Genomic DNA, 14,415 nt, shown 5'->3' with positions numbered 1-14,415 from the left:
TGAGACATGAGGTAAACAAAGTATACCCTTCAGGATTCGTCGCCCCACCATGCATAAGTGAAGAGTGCATTTAAACGTTCAGTTAAGACAACACTACGTAGCCTAATGTCGCTTTGTTTCTATTCGCTTGTGAGTGCTGGTGAAGAAGTACAAGTGACTAACGCCCTTTACTGTCAAACAGCTGTATGTAGAATAAGGATAAGAAAAAAGCATATGTTCATTTGAAGTTTTTTTACCGAGAATCGCCAATGCTATCACCCATCAAAGCATATACCTTTCCTCCCGGTTCATCCAATATGCTATTCCAGATAATTCGAAAAGACAAAAAGAGGAATATTGTAGTCGGAGATCAATACCGTATTCAATACATGTTTGCTGTGATTGGATAAAAATGGAGAAGAAATTCAGTCGTAACCAATTTTATGGTAATATCGAACCGATTGTCAGCTGTGATTACTGAAACCATGGAATAGCTAAGTCGAGAAGATTGGATGAGGATTATAGGTACTACGCTCTTGAGTGAGATACCACTATCTTAGAACGCTGAACAGTACCGCAAGATACTAAGCGAGGAGATATTGTATGGCGCGTTTGCCCATGACGACCATTAATAAGAAATTTTAACCATTGTGCGAATTATAAAGATAGAAGATTTTATCGAGCGGCAAGACTAAACCACATATGGGGGATTTTTCTATGTTAATGCCTGTAAAAATATGTTGCAGAAGCTATGTATTGTAACGAGCCACACTTTGTCCGGATCTGCTGGGTACGGTGAAAGTACGTGGTAGTCAGGTAGCGGCGTGAGCAACGATAGCATAAAGACGATACACGGGCACCCAACGGACGTCCCCTACTGCTGCTTAACATTAAGTAGTAATTCAAAATGATGTATAGTCTGTCTTTAAAGTGTATTCTTGATAGACTGATTTGATCCTTTTATAGTGCACTAGGCCATGATTTTGCTCTGTTTTACATTGAAATTAATTTGAATTATTTAGATTTTTAGAGGATAGTGAAAGATTCAAGGGAGCATTACCTGTAATTTGTGATTTTCAGAACATAGACAATAAACATTTACAGCATCTGTCCTCTTGTCAAACTTATTTTGAACTTTATTGAAATGATAATAATTCAAAGCTGATTATTGGTTTGGAGTTTGTAATTGGTCAGCGTTATTGAATTCAGTGTGCAGAAATTATTAGGAACTGCTAAACGTTTATTCACTGAAATTTTTAGAAACTCTTAAAAAATTGAAATCACTGTGCATACATGATGGATTTATTTTCTACTTCTATTTCAGGTGATGTCACATGGACTGGAGTGAATATTCCTTGCACGTCCTGGGTCGGAAGTGTGCAAAGGGGTAGACGGACAGTGTAAGAAGATTTTCGTATTCACTTCCCGATTGGCAGACCGCCGGAAGTTGTAGGACAATCGACTTGTATTCATGAATAAGCCGTTTCAAATCCCCATCAAGCCATCCAAATTTCGGTTACCATTAATTTTGCAAAATCGCTTAAAGCGAATGGTTGGGTGGTCTCTTTGGAACAACAGGGCCAATATCTTTTATCTTCCCTTTCTCAATCGGTGGTTGTGCTCCACGTCTGACAATCTCGTTGTCATCGACAGCACGATAAAATCCAATCTTCTTTTCCCTTACAAGCTCAGTTAAATAAAAAGATACACCTCTCAAACAGAGTGGCGTGCAGTTGCACTCTCTGTTGCTATTTGGACCTCCTGAGTGTGCAATATTTGATGGAGAGAGGTGAGGAGAAAGGTCACCTATGGCTTACAGCCAAACACATGTATGTTGCAGCTGTCTAGCCTGAGACGTTATCTAATCCGAAGATAGAGAAAGAAAGCTAGAGCCACTAGCAAAAAATACCCTCGACTCAGCCTTGAGTTGTGAATATGCCTGAGATAAGAAGAAATGAAATTTACCATTGCATGAATCGCAAAGGAATCATTACAACAGACCCTTCGATGCCACCGAGCGATGCAGTGAAACGTATTCTGGATGACCAAGGTTCAAATTTCCGTCCAGTCACCTCTGATTTAGGTGTTCTCTTATTTCACTAATTTTATTGCTTCAAATACCGAAATGATTCCTTTTGAAACGGCCACTACCCATTTTCTTCCAAATCCTTCTCCCTGTAGTGACTTCGTAATCGACGGGATGGTCTTTAGGTATCAGTGTAAAAAGAAGAGAGCTCAAGGGACCCTCCAGAAGCACTACACCATCAGGACACCCGCAAACTTCAATCTACCCTTTAGCACTACTAAACTGTGCTGTGAGTCTACATCTGCACCTGGGCACGCCTTACAGTTTGATATCTGATTTAGAAATATCCGTCGGACGATTAAATAATCCAGCTGGAATCCTCCCACGTCTCGTAGCCTTCTCCGAGCATACCTCTTTCTCTTATGATTCTTGAATGAGTATTCGATACCACTAGCTGAACTTTATTGGTAAACTCAGTAATTCCCTAGAAGCATTGAATATCGAAGTCGCACACTCACAGGGAGCAATGTATATCCAACGACCAACTGTTGAACTGTTGACAACATAGACGACAAAAAAATGAACGTACTTTAAACTTAGGGTAATGTTTCGCTTACAGAAATGTATGAAAAAAAAGTAGCAGTTACACCTACTTTACTCGTTAGCGGCAACCTCAACGGGGTCAGCATCGCGTGTAGATTGTGCAGCCGGAAGCATTTCTTTTCTTCCGTGTCGTGAAATGTCTCTCAGAAACATAGGCAGACTATCAAATGGAAGAGATTTCCCTGAAAAGCGTAAACTGTGGAAATACAGATGCTGGATGGTTGTAGTTCATCTTTCTCCCCAATTCCTGATTTCTACAATCGCTCTATGTTTCAGGCCTGCACCAGTTGGTCACTGAAAGATATAAACTCTACGGAGTGGTTTCAATGGAAAGCAAAATCTGCCTTCAAATGGACACTCATCATAGTGCCAACAGCTGTAGAGACAAGGTTTTTCCGATCCACTAAATAAAGTCTTAGCAGTACAGCTCATGATTTACGTCCCACATTATGAAATAAAAACAAAACCTATGGTCATTGAACGTAAGACAGAACATCACCTATGTTTATATTATGTTAGTTTTAAGTTAGACGAAGTACTAATGTCTGTGAATTTTATTTGTTACATGTTTATCTTGCCCATGGTGAGACAAATATAAAACCCAGAAAGGACATTATCAGATAGATCCTGGTATAAAAGAGGCAAGTAGTGGGGAGTATAAGCAACCATAACGAAGAATTTATCACACTTACCACGCCAGATACCCATGTCAACCCTACAGCTTGGATCGACACAACAAAATGTAAGATGTTCTCGTGAAACTTTTTTTATTTTCAGGAAAAATGTAATTGTAGACTCACAGTAAAGACTTGTGAGATGTAATTTTGTTGTCAACGTGCTACTGAAAATGTTATTTGTACGCAGGAACAATGATGCTAGAACACAATAAAAAATAACTGAACTATGGGCTTATATAAAATGTAGTGCATTATTCATGTATTTGATGTAAAGGACGATGCAGTAATTTTTGTGTGTAGTATGTAAGTTAATGAATATTTTATGTCTCCTAGTGTATATGTTTTCTTTTTATTGCTAAGTGCCAGGGCCAGCACCAGAACTATGTAAGCAAAGTGGTGATGAGAAATCCCTTAAAAGACACGATCAGTGGAATTCAAGTACGTCTGTAAAGGAGTGGAAGAACTAACAGTGTGTAAAGTGGTTGGGCTCATTGCCCGAAATTTATTAGGACAATTGGCCCAATGCGGCGATATAAAGGAACTTAATAATTTTTTCTTATTGTTAAATGTATAGATCATTATTCGACTCTCATACCAAAGATTAATTTGAAAAGTATTTAACATTGACGGACAAAAGAACATTTACGCTCTTCATTTATTAGCTTTAGTAATAGTTAATTTTCGTTGTTCTAGTGTCCTAGTGATAAGATGTATAGCAACTGCTCCATAATTTAAAGTGAAATTGTGTTATATAGTGAAGGCAACTTATGAAACAAAACGATTCTCTCATTCACGATACCATGGATCCCAGCTCCTGTAACTTTCGAAGATTATTATTATTTTAATTCTGTATGGAGAATTTAGATGGAGGCTGCGACCTTCACGACGGCGCTGCTGAACAATAGATATACGTGAATGTGTTCATCTCTTTCCCTTCGTGGCCGCCAGTGCCAATTTCAGTACTTAGGTCATATTTGCCGCGACATTCAGAACCTGCAATCTTTCTTTTAATTTAATTACTAAGCCCGATTATTTTATTTCTCAGGTGAACAAATGCTTTTCAAACACAATTCTTTTTACCCAGTTCACGGGGAATGGTAGTACTTAGGATGTTCGTGGCTCTATTCCGATAGTACGTTCGCATACAACTGAGTGTGTACCGACGTAACTATACTTATGACCCATTTCCATTACAGTATTAATTATTATTTTGAGCCACTCTCTCACGAATGTACGTGTCCTCTTATTTTGTGTAGTCAATCGGTTGTATTCCTTAATAACGTTACTTTTACCATTCAGTGGCTTAGTTTCCACAATTGGCCTTTGCCTGTGTCGCAACGGCGCTTCACACGAAATATTTATTAGGCGATAGTCATACTAACTCTCATTTCAAAATTACGACACCGGCTGACTAAGTTTCTAACAATTTAGCAGGATGGTTTCAGTGGTTAACGAATTCGTGATCGATGCCCTTTTTTCCAGATTTAGATACGAATTCTAGTCGTCTGTATTTCTTTGGTACATTGTAGAATGAGATGCTTTATTAGGGGTATTGAAGTTGTCTTATCTGTAGAGTGCAGTCGAAATTTGAAGCAGTTCTTCGTTTTCATTTCGATTTTATCAAAACCTCCAATATATTCTATTTCGCGCCGCTGCTGCGGCTCATGGGCAGGCAAGGTGGCGACTCTGTGACACCACTAATTGAAATTAACATAATGAGGTGGTAGTGCAGTAAAAACAAGATGTCAAATGGGATGTGGCACGAACACGAACCACGCACGGCTCACTCACAAAATAACCAACTTTGCAGGAAGTTGGATCGTAAATCGTGCTTAGACTAAGGTTTCACCTACATGTATAAAACTGAAATAGTCTCTTAAAAAGTAATGTTTTTCGAGCAGTTCAGGATCTCAAGAGAGCTAGATTACCGTACCATATGATGGTTTTTTATCTGTGTACTAGTAATATAAAATAAGTGGGGCTTCAAAAAATTAAGCAACACACATTTTTTTTAGTGAATCTCGGTTGAAAAAATGTTGAAATTGTAGAGGGGCATTGTGAAATATTCACGCTTCAGTCCCTGTAGCTTCAAGTAATTCCAATACATGGCAGCACTAGACGTAGCCTTCAAACATCTGTACGAAAGTGCGTTTCAAGCAGACCGCTGTCACTGAGTTACGTTTGGCGGAAAATCAGTGCATAGCAGACATTCATAGGCGTTTGTGGACTGTCTAAGGAGACCTGAAAGTGAAAAAAGGACTGTGAGTCGTTGGGGAGACGTCTGTCTCGCAACAAGATCGGGCTAAAGCGTCCGATATCCCGTGTACAGGTCGGCCTCACGCAGGTGTGACTCCTGCACTGTTGGAACCTATGGCTGCCGTCAGTCGAGGTGATCCATGTATCACAAACAAACACGTCGCTGCGCGACTGGATGTCTCTACTGGCGGTGCAGACACTCAGAACTGTGTGCCCGTCAGGAAGTTGAAGAAACGACTTCAGCCTGTTCGTCGCCGCAAAAATGCAAACGAACTTCTCCTTCTCCATGACAATGTAAGGCATCAAATAAATCTGCGTAGTGGTTAGCTCACTGGACTCGGATTCAGAAGGAAGGCGGTTCAGACCAGCATCAGGCCATCATTATTTAGATTTTCCGTGATTTTCCTAAATCGCTTCAGGCAAATACCGGGGTGGTCCCTTCGAAGGGATGGCCCGCTTCCCGTCCCACCCTTCTCTATTCTGATGAGACCGGTGACTTCGCTGTTTGGTCCCTTCCACCAAATCAATCAACCAACAAACAAGTCTGCACACCCGAGAGGAGCTCATAAAACTGTAATGGGCTTTCTTCCTGATTTGCCATACAATCCAGATATCACAACTTCTAACTTCCATTTGTTTGGCAAGAAGGATGCACTCCGCGGGAAGTATTATGTGGACTATGTAGAGATTATCGATGCAGCAAGACGTTCGCTCCAACGTCAATCAGTAGAGTAGTGCCATGTGACCATATAGGCCCTCCCAATAAGGTGATATAAGGCCATCGCTCTTAACGGAGATTGTGTTGTAAAATAGGGAAAAATTGAAAATGTGTGGTAAAGTGTTATTTGACCAAACTGCTGAGGTCATCGGTCCCTAAGCTTACTTAATATAACTTAAACTTACTTACACTAAGGACAACACGCACACCCATGATCGAGGGAGGACTGGAGCCAGCGACGGGGGGAACCGTGCGGACCGTGACAAGGTAAAATAGGGTTTCGTAGCCAAAAGAATGTGGTAATATATGGTAATATTGGAAAAACTCCAGCTTTCAGAAAAAATATGTTGCGTTACTTATTGAAGGCCCCTGTTATCAGTTTCAGTTGGCGTAGTGTTCTGATGAGGTATAGTGAAGATTCCTCGCATCGCTATAACAACATCAAATCTCATTTCATTGATAATTTTGTATTAAAATCCGCAAATTCTTGTTCAGCTTTTACAGTTGCTAACACTGATGACGAGGCTGGCGCTCGATCGTCCTCTGTGTTGTTTCTTGAAAGAAGGTGGTGTCAGATACAGTATCTACTCACCTTACGCGGTGGATAACACAACACAGAGTTTTACCACCAAATGAATATTTTCCTAACAGTTTCTGAAGATGGGGCTGGTGTCTCCGGAAGAAAGGAGGGACGAATAGCGTTTAACACACAGTCGCCATCCAAGTCATCACAGGCGATACACAAGCTCCAACTGTTCCAGTGACGGGGGAGAAACCGGCCGTGTCTTTTAAAAGGAACCATCGTGAGATTTGGCTGGAGTGTCTTTGGAAAAAGACGTCAAATATAAAGCAGGATGGAATTGGAAGTAAAATCAGCATTGGCCGATTTTTTTTTTTGTTTTATTGTCAGCAAAATCGATTTTCGGTCACTTAGTGGCCATCCTCAGTGCTGTACTATACAATTAAAATTGGTAGGCACTAGTCTCAAGCTACAACCACAAGCTTAGAGCGATCACATAAATCAGACCAGGACTTGAACCTGGGACCTTTACCTTTCACAGACCACTTCTCTATTGACTGAGCTATCCGTGCACAACTTATAATCTTCCCTCACATCTTTAATTCTACCATACCTCATTTATTACCTTCCAAACTTCACAGAAGTTCTTCTTTCGACCTTCTGGGACTAGGTTGAAGGTGAGGTAGTGGTGGAAGTAAAGCTGTGCCTGGACAGCTCAGTTGGAAGAGTACTTGCTTGTGAAAGGAAAAGGTCCAAAGTTTCAATCCAGGACTGGTACACAGTTTTAATCTGCTTGCTAAGTTTAAGAAGAAACTCTGGCCACCACCATTCTCATACTGAGATGCTTCACAGGGTCAAAACTATGCAATCAGTTTATGTGATCGCTCTAAGCTTGTGGTTATAGCTAGAGACCAGTGCCTACCAATTTTAATTGTATATTACAGCACTGAGGATGGTCACTAAGTGACCGAAAATCGATTTTGCTGACAATAAAACAACAAAATACGGCCAATACTGATTTCACTTCCAATTCTATCCACTATTTGGTCGTCGTGCACATAACACGCCATGGAGTCGCAAGTCAATAAATCAGGGAGGACGTATGCATATTTTAATCGAAGTCCTCGCGAATGCGAGTGTAGTCTGCTAATCACTGCGCGCCCTCGCTCGGTGGTGTAGCCGAAGGGTGGGCCATCTCTTGCTGGCAAACAGATTTGCTGGCGAATAAAGCGGCTCTTTGAGAGGCGCTGTCGTGGCATCCAAGCGCTGTTTAACGGCTATTTAACGTCAAAGGCCTGGAGTGGGGGTAGAGGGAGGGGAGATTCACCAGGCGACGCATTCTGTTCGGCTGAAGAGGCGGTCGCCGTGACGAACGCTTCCACTCGCGGGCCGTAATCCCTATCTGCGCAGCAGTTATCTGACATTCGGATGCTGACGCTGCAGCGAGATGATGTACGACCTTGTCCGTCGGAACACGCTTACACTACTGCAACATCACCAGTGACATTAGTTTATGAGTACAACGTAGGCTTTTACTGTAAGTGCATTCGCAAATTTGGCAAAAAGTATGTTGGTAGCAGTAGTAGTAATAGTAGTAGACACAACAGTACGGTACTGCGGTTGTTCTAGATCTGGATGTGTCTCTTGGTAGGAGAATGATGACCATCAGAATGTAGCTGGCGATGGGAAAATAAGAGCTGACATATAACACAAACCCAACATTCAGAACGCCTCTACCTTACTATTATGAAGCGTCTCTTTCTGCGGTGACCAGACACGTTATAGATAAATAAATGTCGTGTGACTAGGGCCTCTTGTCGGGTAGACCGTTAGTCGGCTGTAGGTCTTTCGATATGACGCCACTTTGGCGACTTGTGTGTCGATGGGGATGAAATGATGATGATAAGGACAACACAATACCCAGTTCCTGAGCGGAGAAAATCTCCGAACCAGCCGGGAGTCGAACCGTGGCCCTTAGGATTGACATTCCGTCACGGTGACCACTGAGATACCGAGGTGGGACGTACATTGAAGATGGATCTCTGTCATTCTGTTGGGGACATTAATCTGAATGATATTCGACAGTCTACTGTGTCCGGACGGAGCTCGGAATGAGAATTAATAAGAGAGAAGAAAAACGTATGGTGATAGGTGCAAGAAAAGAATAAGAACAACTTTATAGTTACGATGAGCTATCATGATGAGTGTGGTCGAAATCGGGAAAGGTTTGGGTGAAGAACTGCTATCGGAGTTAACAATATGCTTACCACAGAATTAAGGTCATGGATAGGCAATGTGAAGATCTATACTATGAAGAGCTGATGGAATGGGAAACAGTATAATTATTTCTTGAACACAGGAGATATTCGAACACCTGTGGTTTCTCTTCGATGGGGTGTTTACCTAATCTCAAGGTGGTTTCCATTACGTCTCTAATTTCCTTCCAGTTCACGGTATTTCATTGCCTAATTTCCTGAACAATTTCCTTCTTGTCGAGTTTCAGGTATTCTAAATCAATGCTGTTTTGTTTATTTGCGTTTCTTCTTTTTCCTGGTAGGTTGGAATATACTCTTTACTTGCGGAAGATGGAAGATGGTAACATGACTCCAAAAAATTCCTTTGTTGTTCGTACGTTGAGTATTTATTTGGTGCTGTTATTGGATACAGCAACGTGATCTATCTGAAACTCTTCTAATGAGTAGTTTCAGATTTCCATGTTTTAAGTTTTTCTGCAGGTTTAAGAAACTGCGTGGACAAGATTTTAAGCTCATATTTTTTCGTAGGAATTTATTTGTCTGCTACCGTTTCTACACTCCTGGAAATTGAAATAAGAACACCGTGAATTCATTGTCCCAGGAAGGGGAAACCTTATTGACACATTCCTGGGGTCAGATACATCACATGACCACACTGACAGAACCACAGGCACATAGACACAGGCAACAGAGCATGCACAATGTCGGCACTAGTACAGTGTATTCCACCTTTCGCAGCAATGCAGGCTGCTATTCTCCCATGGAGACGATCGTAGAGATGCTGGATGTAGTCCTGTGGAACGGCTTGCCATGCCATTTCCACCTGGCGCCTCAGTTGGACCAGCGTTCGTGCCGGACGTGCAGACCGCGTGAGACGACGCTTCATCCAGTCCCTAACATGCTCAATGGGGGACAGATCTGGAGATCTTGCTGGCCAGGGTAGTTGACTTACACCTTCTAGAGCACGTTGGGTGGCACGGGATACATGCGGACGTGCATTGTCCTGTTGGAACAGCAAGTTCCCTTGCCGATCTAGGAATGGTAGAACGATGGGTTCGATGACGGTTTGGATGTACCGTGCACTATTCAGTGTCCCCTCGACGATCAACAGTGTAGGAGATCGCTCCCCACACCATGATGCCGGGTGTTGGCCCTGTGTGCCTCGGTCGTATGCAGTCCTGATTGTGGCGCTCACCTGCACGGCGCCAAACACGCATACGACCATCATTGGCACCAAGGTAGAAGCGACTCTCATCGCTGAAGATGACACGTCTCCATTCGTCCCTCCATTCACGCCTGTCGCGACACCACTGGAGGCGGGCTGCACGATGTTGGGGCGTGAGCGGAAGACGGCCTAACGGTGTGCGGGACCGTAGCCCAGCTTCATGGAGACGGTTGCGAATGGTCCTCGGCGATACCCCAGGAGCAACAGTGTCCCTAATTTGCTGGGAAGTGGCGGTGCGGCCCCCTACGGCACTGCGTAGGATCCTACGGTCTTGGCGTGCATCCGTGCGTCGCTGCGGTCCGGTCCCAGGTCGACGGGCACGTGCACCTTCCGCCGACCACTGGCGACAACATCGATGTACTGTGGAGACCTCACGCCCCACGTGTTGAGCAATTCGGCGGTACGTCCACCCAGCCTCCCGCATGCCCACTATACGCCCTCGCTCAAAGTCCGTCAACTGCACATACGGTTCACGTCCACGCTGTCGCGGTATGCTACCAGTGTTAAAGACTGCGATGGAGCTCTGTATGCCACGGCAAACTGGCTGACACTGACGGCGGCGGTACACAAATGCTGCGCAGCTAGCGCCATTCGACGGCCAACACCGCGGTTCCTTGTGTGTCCGCTGTGCCGTGCGTGTGATCATTGCTTGTACAGCCCTCTCGCAGTGTCCGGAGCAAGTATGGTGGGTCTGACACACCGGTGTCAATGTGTTCTTTTTTTTATTTCCAGGAGTGTATTTTTCTTTCTTGTGTGACGTGTGAAATCTTCCTGTTTTCTAGGAATTTTTTTCTCTTGGCCGAGCTGTCGACTGATTGACTGATGGGACTGAAATGAAATGAAATGATCGTATGGCATTGTTGGCCGGGAGGCCCCATGCGGGGAAGTTCGGCCGCCGTATTGCAAGTCCTTTGTAGTTGACGCCACTTCGGCCACTTGCGCGTCAATGATGATGAAATGATGATGAACACACAACACCCAGTTATCACGAGGCAGAGGAAAATCCCTGACCCCGCCGGGAATCGAACCCGGGACCCCGTGCGCGGGAAGCTGATGGGACTAAACAGCAGGGTCATCAGTCGCGAGCTGTCCACTGAAACTTCTCTATAGAAGCTTCAGGTGGCCATTTGCCGGAAATGTGCATTTCTTAGTGTGTATGTCTTATTCTCAGATTTTTCTGAAATTCTGAGATTATTTCTGATGTTGAGTTGATTACTGAATCTATGATGGATCTCTGCATAGAAAAAAAAATACTGTACCAAGTATTTTAGATCCCTTGTTCAGATGGACTGCAGGTTTTCCTTTGTACATTCTGAAGTTTTCTGAAACAAAATTATTTCCGTCGGTATGTCACGTTTCCAAATTTTTATGTGGATGTTTTCCTTAGTGATCACGAGTTGTTTGAGGTTACTTACCTTGGAGAGAGTGTTTGTGTTGAGTGTGCCCTTGTGGTTTTATTCATTTGGTTGTTGAGATTTTCCGAAACTTCAACTCATCTGCGCATGATGTTCCGTGTCGTCCAGAAACCGATGGCCAATCTAGAGACCAATGGCTAAGGCAGTGGAATTCCTTCCTGAGTTGAAATTGATTTTGTTGTGATCTTCCGTGAAGGATTACATCTTTTGAATTGATTGTGAAAGATACTTGTCTTAGCCACTTTCCATATTATTCCTCGTCTCATGCCGTTTATCTCTTGTCTAAAGTATTGCAGACGTTGTTTCTGTTGTCTAGCCGAGCATCTGATGCGTACTTGGGAAAAAGAGTACAATGAAGCAAGTCCTTCTCTTTTCCTCTGTCTCACCTTGAATAATTTCTGTGAGCTGTGGAAGCGTGAGTGAATGATTTCATATGTGCCGGTAGGGTTAAGAGAAGTTTCGCCACGCCGAGTGGCCGCGTGGTTTGAGGCGCCATATCACGGATTCGTTGTCCCTCCCGTCGAAGGTTCGAGTCCTCCCTCGGGCGTGGATGGTTTTTTTTTTTTTTTTTTTTAGCATAAGTTAGCTTATTGAGTAGTCTGGAAGTCTATGGACCAATGACCTCAGCAGTTTGGTCCCTTAGGACTTCACGCACATTTTGAGAAGTTTCATTTCCTCCGAGTTTAGTAGTTGTGTTATATTAATAAAAAAATTACGTTACATACGTATATGAATGGAAAAAATATTTAAAGGCTAATATAACTGAATTATTAGAAATGTTCTGCTTGTACGAATTTAGGCTATTCGGACTTCCTCTATTACATTTCAATTGTAGATGCAGGCAACCGACTACAAGGACAACAGTGTGTGTCAAAAATAAAGAGAATCCTCCTTAATTGGCCCCAATTCACTTCAATAAAAATACTTTATACTGTTGTTAAATATACTCTTATTCATGCACACATATAATTCATAACACTCGTAATACTTCATACTTAAAGCCGTCCATCTTCGACGTACTTCTACATGCGAGAGAGTGGAAACAAAACCTTTTAGAAAGAAAAATGAAGTATGAACTTTTTCATTTGTCTGCACCTTACCACGCATTCATAATTAATGTCTCTGCTGACACTTATGGTCGATCGCTGTCTCATCTTTTATTTTTAGTAAATTTTGACTTTACGATACGATAACTTATAACTACTTGCATTACGTATCTCAGTGACCCCTGATATATTTGGTAATTACAGCCATCCACAGATATTTCGGTACTTTGTTGAAATTCACAGACATTCGTTTATTCTATTAGTCTTTATGATCATTTACTCTGCAAAGAAGATTCAGTTGATATTTCTTACGGTATTTCGTCGTTTTTTCTTAGCTTACAAATCTCGTACATTTTTTTTTCGCAATGCTCCCTTTTGGTTGTAAATATTTTATATATAGCTTAGTATTTAATAAAATCTCTGTGTACATATATCAGTAGGTTACTTAGTTCTTGAATAGTAAATGCAGTTGCCTAGTATTTCCGTTTACCTTGTATTTAAGTAAGGTACTTGTACACATCGCATTCCTATTTGCTTGAGCCTTCTGTCAGTCTGTCTCGCATATTTTGAGGTCAATGCCTCCTCTCTTACTACTGACGTGAGCATGTATTGTTGAGCATGGACAGCTGAGCCATAAGCTAATTTTGTTTATACTTTCGCTTATTGTGAAGCGGTGTATTACTTCTCATTGCTGTTTATCTTAAAATACACTCCAGAAGAAAAATTACACTTAGAGTTATGTAGACTATGTATAATTATCTTGTGATACAAAGCAAATATGCTACCTAGCTTCATCATTCCATAAACGTTGTTATATCTTTCTGAGGGTGGAGAACCTTGTCTCTTTCTGTTTTCTCATAGACTAATCTGTACGTCCGAGGGTACTGTACTTTGGAAATTATGTATGGTCCTGAATAGAGTAATTGCCACTTCTTAATCAGTTTGCCAAATTTTGTCGATTTAGGGTGCGTCCGTAAGAGGGCTCGTTGCCCTTCAAAAAACTCTGTAACACGTTTCAATTTCTGATTATAAATTTTCTTTGTATACTCGGCCCTGTTTTCTAGTGCAACCATGGTTTGCTTGATTTGGTCTTATAGTGTCATTTCCGTAGTGGGTGCCTTTGGTATAGGCGACTCCCGCTCATTCGTTTGTTTTGGCCGGAACATCAATTGGTTAGGTTTGAAACCTGTTGAAGAATGTGGAAGGTTGTTGAGAACTTGCATGAGGAGAGTTACGTATTCTACCCATCGAGTGTGTTTTTGAGGGGTTTATGTCCTAATATATCTGTTAAATTCTTAAAGACTCGATCTAGTGGGCTTGGATCTGGATGGAAAAAGCCTCCTAATGCGTGGTTTATCCTCTGGAAAGTCATAAATTGTTTCCACTTTTGTCCAAATAAATATGAAGCGTTATGTTAGTAGTACCATTTGTTTATCTACTCTTCTCAAATAGTCTTCTTCAATTCTTTTTCTGGTATTTGTGGCTGTTGCATTTTTAAAGGCATACATTTTGATATATTTCGAGAAAATGTCTTACGTTGCTACTACGTATCTCATACCTCCTTTACATCTTGGTTAAAAAAAATGGCTCTGAGCACTATGGGAGTTAGCTTCTAAGGTCATCAGTACCCTGGAATTTAGAACTACTTAAAAAAACCAACCTAAGGACATCACAAACATCCATGCCCGAGGCAGG

This window comes from Schistocerca nitens, chromosome 1 (genome assembly GCF_023898315.1).
Source record: "Schistocerca nitens isolate TAMUIC-IGC-003100 chromosome 1, iqSchNite1.1, whole genome shotgun sequence".
Classification (NCBI taxonomy): Eukaryota; Metazoa; Arthropoda; class Insecta; order Orthoptera; family Acrididae; genus Schistocerca; species Schistocerca nitens.
This window is presented reverse-complemented; position numbering follows the sequence as displayed.